Genomic DNA, 15,482 nt, shown 5'->3' with positions numbered 1-15,482 from the left:
TCTCTTCCAGGCTGGAAGAGAGAACAATATTTAAGCAACAGGTATGGAGTCTTAAGAATGCAAATGTTAGATGGCTTCTCTGAAGTGGCTTTGGCTAAAATTTTTGCAGAGTCCTTAATTCATCACTTTCATCAGACAAACTGTCTCCTCTAATCCCACACTGGGTTCCTGTTGTCCCTCTTTATTGGTATGGCGCTTCCCAGCTTTTGCCCTTGCATTCTGATTTTGAGATCTGCATTTCTGGTCTGACATCTTCCTTAGATTTCTGGGTTTCGGCTCCATGTTGTTTCATCCCATGTTACTGTCTCCTAGGAGATGATGTTCTCTTTTGTTAATGTTTATGGTTTCTTTGTTAAAGAAATAGAATCCTATCTTATTTACTCATATTAGGCTAAATGTATTATTTTATTATATGTATCTGTAAGATTCAAGTTTCTAACAAAGATCCCTGGGGTTAGGGAAATTAAGCAATTTCCCCTAATTAGTACACCTTCCACACACAAAAGACCTTGAATTTAAACCAAACTTGTCTGACCTCTGAGTATGCTCTCATACTGTATTCTAGTTTCTATATCTCACTGGACACTTTTTTCTAGGTCTTGGCCCTTTAGGCACTGCCTGAATCTTGCTGCTCTGAGCCCTTTACATGTAACATAGCATTGTATTTGAGTTGTGGCATGTATTTTATTTTTCACTTTGTAGAGTAACTAATAGGCTGCCTGCTAAGAAGTTGATGTTTAAGTGTAAATTGTGTTCATAAAAGCTTTATTCATTCTCAGATTGTTATTAATTACTAAGCTAATTAGAAAAAAAGTTTTTCAGATACTGTCATAGATATGCATTTTTAACAATACCCAAGATGTTTAGTTTTTCTGTCTCCTGCCTAAAAAATCTCAGAGAAATGCTGCCTGTGCCTAAGGTCATAGAGCCAAGAACAATAGTGTCTCAGGTTTCCATATAATGCAAATTAAAGCACAAAGCCCTGACAATCAGAAAGCACAGAGATAGCCACTCTAGGAAAGCAATACTTGCCCAGGAATGGGCTTAGTGAGAACAGTGGTGAATGATGACCCCTTCATACTGTGTGGCTGAAAGCAAATGGGTGTGTACTGTAGACCCCTCCCATTAGGTGCAGTATAAGGAAAGAATCAAAATGTAAAATTGAAGTAGAGACTGAAAGACAAGGCTTTGCCAGGCCAACTCACCCTAAAGCTAACAGGAAAACCCTTCTCTATCCCAAAAGAAAACACCTTGGCATATCATATTAGGACCATTAAAAATTAAGGAGTATGAGAAAATCTTGAGGTTAGCCAAAGAAAGGAGTCCTATTACACATGAGGGACAGAAGGGAATTACAGCAGACTCTAGAGAGGTTTTGTTGCTGTATAAGCACTGAGCAAAGGCCAGTGTTGAAGACTTGATTCCAGTGTAATGTTACTAATGGGACCTTTAAGGAATGTGTAACACATTACATAAGACTTAAACCTTTATCAGAAAATTAGCTTTATAGAATAACTTTGCCTAAATCTAGCTAATATAAGTTTCTTGAGCACATTTAAGGCAGGCTTGGTTAATCTATGATGTTTGGCAGGTTAGGAGTATCTAATGAATCATTGATTTATGATATTTTCAACTTACAATGGTTTACTGAGAATAACTCCATCATTAGTTGAGGACAATCTGCACGTTTCACAATGTATTTTACATACTAGACAATAAGTACAGCTGAACAGTAATCTGTTAGAAAACAGAAAAATAAGTTCTGCTTTTTATAGAGGAAATTTCTGGCCTTCCATGCAGAAGGATAGATCTCTCAAAGAGCATATTTTCTCAATGATTTGCAAATAAAGAAGTGAGAGCTTGGAAAGGTAGAAGTAGCAAGAATTCACTGCCCAAACTGCTGATTAGAAGAGTGCTAATAACAGACAAGCTCAAAAATTGTCATGGAATATCTCTGAATCTTTGGCTAACTGGTATGTTCAGTCACACAGCAACATTTCATAAGGTGGAAAGGGAGGTTATACCATACAGAGCTATATTTTCATGATATTTGGCCAGAGTTGAAAGGCCTTGCTGAACACACTGAAAAGTTGGTAGAGACAATGCCTTTGGAAGATTAAGACAGTAAAAACAAGCCAAGCAGGTGGCACATTCATTTAGTCCCAGAAATCAGAGAGGCAGAGGGGGAGAGGCAAGTGTATCCCTGTGAGTTCAAGGCCAGCCTGGTCTACAAAGTGAGTCCAGGAAAGCCAAGGGCACACAAAGAAACCCTGAAGAGAGAGGGAGAGAGAGAGAGAGAGAGAGAGAGAGAGAGAGAGAGAGAGAGAGAGAGAGAGAGAGAAGAGAGAGAAACAGTAACACTGGGAATGCATACTTTCTAATATTAACAAATAAAATTTGAAAACATCAAAGTGATTATCAATAATTTCAATGTTGATCAAACTTATAAAAGTTAATAACAAGAAAATCCATTCATCAATACGTGACTTAATTAAAATATTCTAAGTATGTGCAGAAAGACTGAATTTTGACTCTCAAGAAAATTAATGAACAGAAACAGAGCATAAAGTGTCAGACAAGAGCCACAGATAGTATTAATAAGTTACAGTGGTTAAATAACATATTCAAGGCCTTAAAGAAAGACATAAGTACAATGAGGTATGATACTATACATAAAAATAGGAACTTAAAATATTTAAGATGAAAAGCATATCTGAAATTCAAGCAAAAGAAGGTAGACTTCAACTGTCAAGATAAAATTACAGAGAACAAGTTTACTTACTCAAAATAACTATGAAACAAGCAAACAACCAAGCTGACAGCTGAAATTAACAACAACAAAAACAAAAAAGTACACAATTATAATTTTTTTGTCAAAAAAGGAAAGAAACAAAGTGATATCACAATTGCCCTGTACTAGGCTGTTGTTTGGGTGCTGTAAATCTACGCATAGCCAGCTAGACCCTGTCTGTTGAGGGGATGTGGCTATGAATGTATCCCATGGTATGTACATCTTATAGGTCAGAGTATTAGAGAGGAGAGAGATGAAGAAAGAGTGAAGTCCAGAGAGGTGTTGGTGACTCCCCTTGAGTATCCAACAGGAATCAGCTGGTGCTTGCAGGGAACGAAGCATTTGACAGGGCAGAGTGACAGCGCCTATGTCTACACGAGGGTGGAAGAGGACTTCCTCACTAGTCACACTGCAAACTGCCATCGTTCTTCGCAACTTTGATAGAACAGCTACAGGACTGACTTCAGCTGTGGGGATACACAGAACCAACTTGGGTGCCCAACAAAACTAAAGACAAAAATTATAAAGAGTAAATTGTTTTGTTAATTTTTAAAAAATTTTTTATTAATTTATTCTTGTTATATCTCAATGGTTATCCCATCCCTTGTATCCTCCCATTCTTCCCTCCCTCCCATTTTCCCCTTATTCCCCTCACCTATGACTGTTCCTGAGGGGGATTACCTCCCCCTGTATATGCTCATAGGGTATCAAGTCTCTTTTTGGTAACCTGTTGTCCTTCCTCTGAGTGCCACCAGGTCTCCCCAGAGGGGAGGGCATCCTATTGGGACTCTAGATGAGAGAAGCATGGGAGAATAGCAAAGTAGAAGGATCCAGAGGGTCCTAGAAACCTACAAGTAGAACATTATGGTAGGCAGGCAGATTTGGGCCGAGGGGTCCCGCTCAAACTAAGGCACCAGCCAAGGGCAATACAGGCGGTAAACTTTAAACCCCTACCCAGATCTAGCCAATGGACAGGACATTTTCCACAGTTGAGTGGAGAGTGGGGTACCTGGTGCCTCATATTTGTTTTGTTAGTTTAATTCAAGCAAATGGCTCATATGTTCTGAACTCTCAGACATCTATCACAAAAACATAAAACACAAAGTTTAATGTAAGATTAAAAAAGAAACAGGAATTCAGCAAACATGGAAAATCATGTATGCAACAAATGGGCAAACGTTGATCTACTGATATTAGATCAGTGAAAATAAAGATGCAAAATTAGTATATCAACATACTCCACCATAACTATATATTTTATGGGTTATTAAGATAAGAATGGAGACATGAAAAATATTCTAAAACTTTTAAAGATGAAATTTACCACTTGCTGATGAGATCTGTGGCTTGTTCCACAGGAGGTTACTTATAGCTGGTACTCTAAACCTGGTTAAGTACTTGTGGCTAGGGAGGCTCTTAGGGAGAGTCTAGTACTGTTGTTGTTTTGCTAAATGCACATGGTATCAAATTGCTTTCTGAGTTCTTGCCTTTAAACCTTTGGTTCAATGCTTCTTTTAGCTTTCTTCAGCGATATTTTTTGTTTGTTGTTTTTTGTTTGTTTTTGCAGTGTGCAGTAGTTAGTACAGAGAAGTCTCCTGTATTCTTTTTATTTGCTGATGGTATTATTTTTTTCTTGTGTTTTCTTTGGGGGGGGGGTTGGTTAACCTCTCCAGGTTGAAGTTTTCTTTTTAAAGTCTTCTGTAGAACTGGATTTGTAGAAAGATACTACTTAAATTTGGTTTTATCATGGAATGTCTTTCTTTTTCCATATATCATGATTGAAAGTTGCCTGGGCTATTATCTGTGGTCTCTTATGTTTTGGAGATACCAATCCAGGCCTTTCTGACTTTTAAATTCTCCATTGAAAAGTCAGATGCTATTCTAATATTTCTGTCTTTGTGTGTTACTTGGCCTTTTCCCTTTCAGATTTAACATTCTTTGTTTGTTTTGTATGTTTAAGATTTTGACTATTTGTATCATGGGGAATTTATTTTCTTGTCCATTCACCTTGGTATTCTCTATGCATTTTGTACCTTGAAAGGCACCATTTTTTTTTTTGATCAGGCATATTTTCTTCTATGGTTTTATTGAAAATATTTTCTGCCTTTTACTGGATTTTTCTTCCTGTTTTAATTATTTGTAGATTTGGTGCTTCCACCGTGTCCCAGAATTCCTGGATGTTTTGTGCCTTAAAATTTTTAGATTTAACATTTTCTTTGACTGATGTGTCCATTTTTTCTATCTTATCTTCAGTGTTTGAGATTCTTCCATATCACATATTCTATTGTTGAGGCCTGCCTCTGTGTTTCCTTTTGGAGTTCCTACATTTTTCATTTCCAGATATCCCTAAGGTTTGATTTTCGCTATTGATTCCATTTCTGCCTTCACATCTTGAACTGTTTACTTCATCTCATCCCATTGTTTGCATTTTCTTTAATTAATGGATTTATTGGTATCTTTTTAAAGATCTTTGAGTATATTCAAATTGACTACTTTGAAGTCCTTGTCTTGTGCTTTTTCTATGTTGCATTTTCCAGAGTCTACTCTAGTAGGGTTGCTGGGCTCTAGCAGCGTCATCTTGTCCTAGCTGTTACTGATTTGTTTTTACACTGTCAGCTAGGCATTTGTGTTTGTGATGATTGCTGTTCTAGGGGTTGATATCTGGTCCTGTCTTTGTCTTATGGGTTTTCTGTTGTGGTTAATCTGTAAGTAGGGCCTAATAAATGTTTATTATTATGCTAATTATTATGGCAGTGTTTTCTAATCCACTAACTATCAATAAGAACACAGACACCTGATGTGTTTTAAATTGAGCCTTTACCTGGGGCAAGGCAGATGTTACCTCCTGAGCTATCCTTCAATAACTCCCTGTCTCCATCCTATTCCATGTGCTTCCAATAGTTTCTGTTTGGACTACTTCCGATCCATATTGCAAAAATACTTGCAATTGTTCTTTACTATGGCTGTCTTTTTCCATACAGAGATCTAGTGTGCTTCCTCTGGGCCACATGGCTCTATTCTATCCCATGGAGATTCTCTTTCTTCATATTCCTCTGTCTCATCTCTTCTCTTTCCCAGGATTCTCTCTGTTTCCCAAAGCCCGTTAACTTTAGCCATGCCTATCCCATTTGCCTGCCCAGGTGTGTAAGCTTTTTATTGGTCAAATAGGAATATCTTTTTCGGCAAGGTTACATAGCAATCTTGGGACACAGAGTCAGCAGGCAATAATGAGCATCAAAATACACCAGACCAACCTCCAATGCTTTTCACTTGCTTCTCTGCATCTTAGGACTGTGGTGGCCATGGGTTGCTTAGCGGCCAGTGCTTCTGAGAGTGTGTGTGATCACTAGGGGGTTCCAGTTATTTTCTATTAGGTATTGAGAGCTAGTGGGAAGGAATGGGGATAGGCTGGCAGGGCAGGGGCCAAAGAAGACCCACAGGAAGAAGGAAAGCTGCCTCTGCCAAGGAGAGTCTATGGAGTCTACAGGGAATGGGAGAAGAAGAAAAGAAGGCCCCTGCATGTGTTCTATATAGAGTTGGGGATGAGGCTGGGGAATTGGAATTGGGGCATGAGAGAAGGAGCATGAGGATCACCTCCTTTCAAACCCTTCTCTGGGATGCTGAACAGACAGGAAGCCTGCATTTCCTTTCAGGTGTTGTCCAAGGACTCCGAAGGATGGTGCCAGTCACTTCTGAGCAGGCGGAGAATATGAACTCCCTCAATGGAAGAACAATAACCTGAAGCATTTATGTGATTTGTTCAAGTTGTCAGAACTAGGTGAAGATCAGTCCAAATGTATGCTTTTAATCACAGGTTTTTTGTGGTTTCCTGGCTGCAGGCCATGTACAATTAGCTGATATTACCTAAATGTGTGTGTGTGTGTGTGTGTGTGTGTGTGTGTGTGTGTGTGTGACAGAGAGAGAGAGAGAGAAGAGACAGAGAGACAGAGACAGAGACAGACAGACAGACAGAGAGACACACAGACACACAGACACACACACACACACACACACACACACACACACACAGAAAGAGAGAGTCCTCTTTGCTGTATGAACACCTTGCAGTTCAACAAACATTTTTATTTCTTTCACTTTTCTACCATCTGAAAGGAAGTCCCTGTGTCTGCTGGGCAGCATCCTTTATCCTTCCAAGGGGGAGTCAGTGACTGTGTTGTACGCCATGATAGGCTAGGCCCTCTAAGTTCTGTGTGGCTGAAGTCCCCACGTGTACACGTGTTAGACTTTGTTGTAGTCCTTCCCTGCCAACATTTCTCTACAGATCCATCAGTGTCTGCACACTCCTTCCCAGAACCTTTTAAGTTACCACAGTGGCCATAGCATTATTCAGCTTATAAAAAGTATGTCTGCCTAACACCTCAGCAAACTGCGATGTGTCAGGTTTTTATTACTGAGGTGCTAGCAATAATCGTGTCTGAAGGAACAAAGAAACACATTCTTCATGTCTTCTTAGCTCAGGAAGTTCTGCTGTTAATCAGCACTCCAGCAGGACTTCGCATCTAGTTTTCACTCCTATGCTGCATCCTTGGTAAAACCCATGTACTGCTAATTTGATCACAAATGTTACCGTTTGAACAGATTTCTCTGGGGCTTCAGGCATTTGAGTTATTTAAATTGACTTAAGACGTGTAAGCCAGACCCTCTCTAACATTCCAGAGCCTTCAAGAGTCCATGGCTTCTGGCAGTCGGCCACCCAGACCTCCACTTGGCCTAAATTAAGTCAGCTCTAACACATCAGTTCTTCCAAATTGGGCGCAAGCTGTGTAATTCCAATAAAACCCATTTGAACATGCGGCCAGAGTATCTGTGGTTATAATTTATTTTGAAATACATTGCCCACACTCCCTCTTTTGTGAAATACTCTGGTTTTCTTGTTGCTTTGTTTAAATTTGCTTATTTGTTTGTTTTCTGTTTGTTTATTTCTTTATCTTGAAAGCTTTTCTTTTATAGGTTTTACAGTCATATATCTTTCTGTCCTTGAGGACTTTTGAATTATGTGTGTGTTTACCTGCTTGAATGTACTGTGTGCATCGGCTTACGTGTACATGGAGGTCAGGGTTAGTATCAGGTGTCAGTCACTCTCAAGTGCTCCCTGCCTTATTTTTTGAAATAAAGTTTGTCATTCAACCTAGAGTTTATTGATTGGCTTTACTGGGTGGCCAAGTGGCTTCAGGGATCTACTCATGTCTGCTCCTTTGTCCCAGTGCTGTGATTACAGATGTGTGCTGCAATGCTTAGCTTTTTATGCAGCTGTTGGATACTTCAACTCAGTTCTTTATGCTTGTACAGGAAGCTATTCACTGACTGAGCTATCTCTACAGTCTCTGTTAATGCAATTTTGGAAAAGAGGAAAGTGAGGCTCAGCAAGGTTAAATAGTGTGCACAGCTTTACAAAAAACAAAAACAACAACAACAACAACAAAAAATGTTTTTTCTCCCCCTTCCTCCCCCCAAACAAGAAAATCCTTCAACACCATGAAGGTACGACTGTAGTGACATATTGTAATACTTTTGTTGTGTTGCCCTCATGCCCTCAGTGGTGACAAGTCTGAGTTTGTTGGTTCACTTGTTTCATTCCCCATATTAAGCAAATGCTCTGGTTAAGAACTATATAGTTTCAATGTAAGAGACAGCTATGCTAGTTAGCCAAGACTTGAGGTTTTGAAAGAAGCAACAATAAAAGGGCATCTCAAACAGATTTTGTTCCTCAATTGTCTTAAATATCATTTCTAAATTATTCAGTGGTTGGTTGTTAGTGCAACAAAGCATAGCCTTTCTAAAGTAATTATGCCTTTAGGATAATGGGCTCTGCTGTGGTCACGAATGAGTCACTCTTGCTGTGCTCTCTGGCTGGAAGGCTCCATCCCCAAGCATAAGTTCTCCTTAAGTTTCACCTAACTTTGTCCATAAGAGCCCTTCTTTTTTTTTAAGGGAGCTATAAGTTCACCCTAATTTTGCCTGTTACTACTATTTACTTTTGCGTTTCTTATGTCACCAGTTCAAAGCTAGGATCATTTGTCTATCCCTCCATCTAGGCATCCCTCCATCCACCCATGCATCAGTCATTTGCTCTATAATGTTCTGGTCAAGGTCAGGGACCTTCAGGATACATAGCTCCAACTCTCCAGGTCTTATTCAAAGATGCATGTAAGTAAACTTAATAGGTAAACACAACTGTGTATCTCTTGACTTCAGCTCAACATATCTGAAAAAATGCTTTTATGTGTCAGCAGTAGTTGTTTCTGATGGCAGTTGGTCTAGTACATGATAAGGAATGACAGGAAGTAATAGGGGAGAAAGAAAGAAACAGATATCCTCCTCCTACCTGAGAGTAAGGATAAGATCTCAAGGGTACGACTCTCTAGGCCAGGATAGCTTCCTGGGCTGAGGATGAGGATAGCCAGAGCAGGGTATTGCTCCAAAGAAGGAGTGCTCACTCATACTTGCAGCGCCTATGGAGGAGGCAGAGAATGTTTCTGAAAGATGATCCTCAAATGGAACTATGTAAATGAACAGAATTCTCTAGGTGGGAAATTATTCTAGTCCTAAAGAAATGGGGAGTTACACATGTGAGGGTATGAGCCAAAGAGAAAATCTCTCTCTCTCTCTCTCTCTCTCTCTCTCTCTCTCTCTCTCTCTCTCTCTCTCTCTCTCTGTGTGTGTGTGTGTGTGTGTGTGTGTGTGCACATGTACCACTGTGCGTCTATAAGAAAATAGAAAACCACTGGTCTCAAAGTACAACTTTAAAGGACAAAGTGTGGTAGTAGCAAGGATGGACGGACAGGAGTCAGTACTAAAATAAGGACATTGTTTAGGGCACACGATTGCTCTAGGGAATGTGGACTTCACATCTATTGACCATCACACTGTGATCAGCCAGAGGACAGTTTTAATCCTACCTAGTCAATGTTCGCCTCTTTACATATCACTCTAGATGACTCAGGACTATACCACATTGGAGTTACAACTTGGCCAGCCCCTCTCATCCTTCATGGAGGGTAGGCGGTTTGTAGGACAATGAATTCCAAGAGAATATCACAGCATTTGAGGTGTACACAGGAGAGAGAGCAAGAGGCACAGCCTTTGAAGGGAGAGAGTCTATTAAGAAGAAATAAAGGAGGCTCCAACCCATTATCATGAAGACGCTGAAGAACACCATGCCTTACTGAATCATATTTGTTCCTGTTTACTTTCCTCCTTGTGGCACTGAGCTGGGCTGGATTTGCCATTTAGGCATAATTACTATTTTATTCTTATTTTTTTCCCACAGTTAAGTGGAGCATTTGAACACAGCTGAATTGCTGGGAGCCTTGGTGGAAGAAATCTATTAGTGAGATGGCCTGAAACAATACACAAAAGGCCGCCGCGTGTGGTCGGCTATCCATGCTTTCAACTTCCTCCTGTGGAACAATACATCTCCAAGTCAGCGAGAAGGCAGAGACTCCCATCTAACGAGAGCTGCATTTTTATCTTTTATTCATTGGCAGGAACATTAGCTGTAGGAGGTATTCAAATCACACTTTTATTTAAACAAACACAGCTGGATCACAGCCTCTTAATATAGCAATTCTCTAATGAAAAATAACAACATAGTATTTATCTCTTTTCTTTTGTGTGACTCTCAATTTGCTAAAATTAGGCAGACTTCAATCCCATACAAAATTGGCATGTTTTCATGACCAGAGCTCATCGCAACTAACTGCAAAATTATAACGGGGACGTAATTATAGGAGGGCATGTGAAATGCACATCCTTTTGCTGCTGTGAGCTATATGTGGTTATACAATTATGTCAAAATAACATCATTTATCTTAAAGGAGTCGGACAGCTGACTTCATCCATTTAACTTGAGTACTCCAATTATATGCTACGTCAGTTTAACATAAATGTCTTGCCCAAAGAACATGGTGTAGGATTATAACAGTAATAGCAGGGACAGCAACAGCGCACTTTGTGTAAGAGTGTTGGAGAGCACAAGGCATTTTCACGACTCTGCAACATAGGTATCTGGGCCTGCAGGCCTTTGTACCAGTTTTACTAACAAGAATCCTAAGGTTTGGGGAAGTGAAGGTGCTGCCAGGGCTGTACCCTTGGTAGGTACTGAGGGAAGAACCTCAGTCTCGGGTTTTCAGGTGGTGTGCAGGGACTACATTACTGGTTTTGCCTGTGGGACAGCACGGCATATTTGGCCTGTATCGTTTAAGGCAAGTGGAGTGGCTGTGGTGGATGGTTGGAATAACAGGTACACATTCTGGGGCCTCCAGCAGATTGAATGAATTTTTGAGAGCTAAATTCCTTGTTAGCAAAAGTAGTGGAAAGTATGTATCAACCAGGGTTGTTTAAAGAATTATGCAACCCAATGTTTGTAAACTGCCCAGACACAGGTGCTCACATCCTATCTCAGTAAAGTCAGCACGCGTCTGCCTTTGCATGTGACAGAATTACTGTGCATTTTTACAATAATTTGTTCAACTCACCAAGTTAGTGTGAAGATAATGGTCATCTTAGCTTGCTATGAGAAGGCTGCTTGCCATCGCATTTCCTCAAAGACGTCTTTAGATGCCTGCCATCACTTGTGATGCCATTTCAATTTATTACAGAATACATTTGCTTAGTCCCCAAAGGTGGGAAGACGGGGTGAAATACTTGTGTTTTATTTGAGCCAAAGTTTTAATGTTTTTAGCCTGAGTGGGAGACTCTGCCTGGACAGCAGAAAGAGCCAGATGCACATAATGTTCCTGGGAGAAAGGAAAGGTTGTACAGACAGTTATCCCATGCTCCATGTGGTTGGTGTACTGCTGAAAGGACACCAGCACAATGAGGCTCCTAAGAACCCCAAGAAGGAGACTGTGCTGGTTACCCATGAGGAAACTGAGATTCGAACACTGCTTAAAGGGGCATAAAATTTAAATTTGGATGAGTTTTACCTAATGATTTGAGGAATTAGTTTTCAAGTTTCCTGAGTACAGAGATATTGTAAGTGGGGAAGGTATGTGGACTCTGCCTTAACCTCTTCAGTTTACAAACCACAGCGATCATAGGCTTCATAATAACCATAGATTTCTATCAGTTTACATAGCATTGTTTCTAACTGAGCAAGCAAGTGTATGTTTCAAAATTTAAAAAGGTTTCTTTATTGTTTTTATTTTTGGTGTGGTATGGCGTCTTTATGTGAGTGTGTATAGGTGCATATAATGGCTGTAGAAGCCAGAAGCATCGGATAACCTGCGACCAGGGTTACATGCAGTTTGTGAGCCAGGTGATACGGATACTGAGAAGCAAACCTGGGTTCTCTACAAGAGTGTTAGTATGTGCTCTTTATTAATGAACTTCTCCTCAGAATCCATTTTAAAACTTAAGAAGCTACTCAACAAAGATATTAGAAGTGTCTGATGTCATTTCATTTTGGGCCCTAGATAATTTGCAAATGTTTTAGTATAGGTTTAAAGAAATGGGACAGTTAGGAAGAAACAGAGGAAGACTTGATGGTATTGTAATGGTATTCCCTCTCTTTGTCTTTGCTTAACCACCTATGTATTTATTTTTCTAACTCAGGAATTCAAATTCAAATTTCCATATTTACGCTACTTTCCGAGAGCTTGCAATGTATTGGAGGAAGGCCAAAGGGAGAAACCATTACAACATTGAGAATTTGCAGAGACCGGTCCTAACATAGGAGTTTTAAGTTTATACAGAGATAGGAGTTCTCACCTTTGATTAAGTAAAAGATTTAAAACTGGGCATGGTGGCAAATCTTCAGTCCCAGTACTTGGTAAGTGGAGGCTGACCTACCAAAAATTCAAGGTCATCCTCAGATGTACAGTGAGATGGAGTCTAGCCTGGGCTAGATCAAACATCATCTCATAAAAAAGAAACAAACACCTACAGTATATGATGTACGAGGGCCTTCTGTAGTGGAGACAGTGAATGCTTCTCATGGTCGTCACTATAGGTACACATGTGAAAGACTTGGATATGTGTATCTAAACACTTACATTGGTGTTCCCCCCAGTTTTAATCCTTCAATCACTCTTACTGCAGATGGGTTGCTTCTGTCTCTTGGTCATGGTCAGAAATTATTGCTACTAACACCGGCAATGTTTTACTATCTTCTGTCTTGAGACATCAAGAAACTCAGCTTCCATGAACTGTTCACATTCTTAGGCAGTGAAGCCATGGATTGGTAATGTGATGGTGAGTTTTAGCTGCCAACTTTGCATAATCTAAAATCACCTGGGAAGGAGGTCTCAATGTCTAGATTAGGTTACACTGTGGGGATATCCCTGAGGGATTATCTTGGCTATGTTAGCCGAGGCAAAAAGACTCTCCCATTTTGGGATGGCATCCCTGCCTGGATTGTAGACGAGCAGAGAAAATGAAATGGGCACCAGAATGCAGGCATTGATCCTCTGCTCTTTGCTATGACTGTAATGTCAGCAGCTGCTTCTAGTTTTTGCTGCCTTGACTCATCTGCAGTATCATAATCTGCATGTATGTACCAAGTAAGCCCTTTCTCCTTTAAGTTCCTATTGTCAGAGTACTTTATCAGAGTACAGAGAGGAAAAGACTATAAGACAGGCCCAGCATTGGGATCTATCTGGAAGGATTACTTAGAAACTGACAGCATCCATCAGAGGCTTTGGGAGTTAAGGAGTGGCAGTTCCCTGACAGAGGAGAAAAGCTAAGATGCTTTTTTCATAGGAGTGGTTCTCAAAGCATAGTCTCTGAGCTCCTGGGGTCATGTTCTCATTCAAGGAGTACATGGTGACGAATTTTACTTCTTAATAACCCTACAAACCTTATGAAAGTTTTTATTTTTCCTCTAGTATTCACCAATGAAGAGAAAACAGTCAGAGGAAAATGAAACTGAGTTATCTGAAAAGCAAAGAGCAGCAACAAACTTAAAATTATTCAATGTGTTCTTTCGCATCTTGAATACACATCTAAAACAGGCATTTTCTTTTAAAATACTTTTTTAAATACACAAATACAGCCTGTTCACTCTGTATAACGTTACTTGTATGTACACATATTTGGGGATGACCGTTTGGTTGGATAACCCTTTGGTGTGTTACAGAACACACATTATTATTATTTTTTCATTCTCAGCATCTTCAGTTGCCTGTAGTTCTATGTGTGAGTTGAGGCCTCCTGACATTTCTCTTGTCCAAGTCCAAGTTACCATGTCTATTAGTATCATGTTCATTCTTATTGTAATTATGGCTACAGCAATTAAGATTACTATGATACTCAATCCCACAGCAAACTCTCTGGTACTCTTAGTCTTTAAATCTTTCTACCTCTTCTACTTCAAGGATTCCTGTGTCTTGGGAGCAGGAGTTGTACTGTGAATGTATCAGTTAGCACTGAGCTCCACAACTCTGTTTTGATTAGTTGTTGTTTTATATGATGGTCTCTTTCTATTGCAAAGAGGAGTTTGCTTGGGGACAGGTGAGGACTGTACTTACCTACGCATAAGAACAAATATTTACAGTGTAGATTATGCTGGTTCAGTAAAGTAGCGGAATTTTGGTTTTCCTCCAATATCCATGACTTCATGGTATCCCTCGTGTTGTGCTGGTCTTAAGTCCAATTAGAGAGCTGTCGGCTACCAGCAGGATGTGTGCCACTACTGCATCCTTAGGGCAATCATGCCATGGTGGTCATCTAAAAAGGAATGCCCCTGATTGGTCAGTAAACAGCTGTATCTTCACTTCATGTCTTCTCCATTTCACACTCTTTTACGCTGTGCCCCAGGGTAGTTGTGTCGTCGAGTGATTTTGCTCACACCAAAGTACAAATCTACCTTGAAGAAAATGGCGATAGAACTGTGTGATCTGCAAGCAAACTAACTATTTTTCATAGAATATTACTTTCATTTAGAAACAAAATAGTTTATGGGCCATCTTTGTTTTTTCTTTGCAGATCAGACAACAGTTGCATAGAAAACAACCATGAGTACTCATTGTCAGTGATACAATCCGAGAGCTCAGATGGAAACAATATTTGGAAATTTAGCTTGAGTGCATGTGAACTTGGTGATTCCCTAATTCTTGGAGGCGGTCATGTTGGTTCCACTCTGTGAGTATAACTTCAGGAGGCAGCCATTTTGGTGCCACTCTGTGAGCATGACTTCTGAAGAGATTTCCGTCTATGCTACATGTGATTTTAAGACATTATATACTAAATGTGTTATCACTTAGAGGACCTAAACCTATGTTTTCTCGCAACCCATCCGCGATGCTGCAGAAATCGTGCATGGACCAAAGATATGCTCAAAGATCACCAATACATCTTATTAGAACAAACAACACCAGGCTTGTCAGTATGACTTCAGGTTGCACGTTGCAGGCAACATGAGACATATTAGCTCAATTTTCATGAAGATTAAAAAATTATTTTCATACACACAACAAAGCCACTGGATCTAAATAGATTGAAATTAGGTGTATACACGACAATTTGTCTTGTATTAAGGTACACAATAGAAAATTTGCAAAAAATGTAAAATAATGCCAATATTCTCATTAACTGTAATGAATTCACACAGAGGTTACACTGTAGTTCTGGACCCTCAGCCTTGCTCAAAAGCATCCATTTGTAAGACATCCCAAGCTGGACTCCAAGGGAATTTCTACCTGCCATATTTTGTGTTTAAGAATTATCTTCC

The sequence above is a fragment of the Acomys russatus genome, chromosome 2, assembly GCF_903995435.1.
Source record: "Acomys russatus chromosome 2, mAcoRus1.1, whole genome shotgun sequence".
Taxonomy (NCBI): Eukaryota; Metazoa; Chordata; class Mammalia; order Rodentia; family Muridae; genus Acomys; species Acomys russatus.
The sequence above is the reverse complement of the archived record's forward strand: the minus strand, read 5'-3'. Positions refer to the sequence as shown.